Genomic DNA, 1636 nt, shown 5'->3' on the forward strand with positions numbered 1-1636 from the left:
TTCCTGTATTCAAAACATACGAGCATCCCTAAAAGCGGAGGCATTCGAATATTCGAACTAGACTAATTATGCAAAATCCATGCGATAGTAGGCAAACGAGAGTGAAGGAGATGAGAGCTGGGTGCTGGGGATTCAGAACTCACTTGAAATGCATTTTAAACGCACATATACACACATCTGCATAGTTTCTTCGAGGAAGTGGAAATTTTCCGTCCTTCTTCGAATTCCCAAGATAATTTCACTTGTTTCTGAGAAATGTCTATTCCTATCATGTCATTCTCTAATTGCACCACCAGAGGCTACTTCCGACAACTGGTACAAAGAACGTGCAGAGGTTGACATTGATCAAACATTTGAATCAAACATAAGCATTTTTTTATTGCCTGTGATCGTCATTATTCCACTTTACGTTTTTCTTTATAATAAACATTTGATAATTCAATCTTTGAGGAGAGCTTTAAAAAAATGGCGTGGGGCATGTATTTGTGCCACCACAAGGGAAACGCTGTACTTCAGAGCTAATCTCGGTTTGTAGAAAGTTTGTGCGCATAAGTGGAACTTGCCATGCTCGTTAGATCCTTGCAAAATTGCAGTTTTTGGCAATTTTGCACCCACAATATTACACACCTGCTAAATAATTTTCTTTTAGTTCATTCTACCTCTGTGAAGCGTCCATCTAATTCCGAAAGGAAACGCCAAAATGTCTTTTTTTTATCTTAAAGGCATAACCCCACAAATCTGGAGTGGTATGGATTTCCGGTGGAGTATTCGTATATGGAGTCGTAGATTATGGGGAGGAGGGTGATTCCGTTCATTTCTTCCTAATTGCCGTAGAAAACGGGCCGGAAGATACGGCTTCGAGCGTTCCGGTGCAATATTCTCTACAAGGAGTTCGATTGGAGCGCGCCAGCCCTGTGCGGCGTTGCATCTTCCAGGCCGTTTTTTACGGCAATTGGAAAGAAATGGACGGAACCACACCCCTTTCCATAATCCGTATACGAATACTCCACCTGAAATCCGCACCACCTCAGATTCGTGGTACGCTGCGTTTAATCACACTTTGCATCGCCATCTGATTCATCAGATTCAACTGACTTCAGTGGTTTGCTGGAAGTGACAGCGATGTTGCAGTTGTTTTTGGTTGTGCTGCAACAGTGCTTGCGAATTCAAGTTATTTTCTGCATAAACAAGTGTAATTGTGAATTTTCAGGGATTTGTTAAAGAGCTAATTTAAAAATGAATACTGCACTAGCATGAAAGAAATTGTATCGTTGCAAAATGGATAACAGCGAGAAATTTCAAGAAATACCTCCAGAAGATTGGCGGAATTATACGAGAGATTTATAGAAAACCTGGAAGATATCATAAGAAGTAACTTATGCGAGTATGTACAAAATGATGCGGTCTTGTTACCAGCAGAACATCAGAGATGAAATCAAAAATGTCTGTACTGCGAGGAAGCGGGCATCAAGACAGCCTCACAGCACGATCGCAGCGATCCTGGACAAAGGTAATTAGGATCGCCAGCTTTCACGCCAGACAACTATGTACGTACGGCTTCAGAAAAAAAAAACTCTGGTTGCAATTATTTCAACTTTTTTTGAAACAAGCAAAGTCAGAAAAGCAGAAAAAGGCC

This window comes from Necator americanus, chromosome II (genome assembly GCF_031761385.1).
Source record: "Necator americanus strain Aroian chromosome II, whole genome shotgun sequence".
Classification (NCBI taxonomy): domain Eukaryota; kingdom Metazoa; phylum Nematoda; class Chromadorea; order Rhabditida; family Ancylostomatidae; genus Necator; species Necator americanus.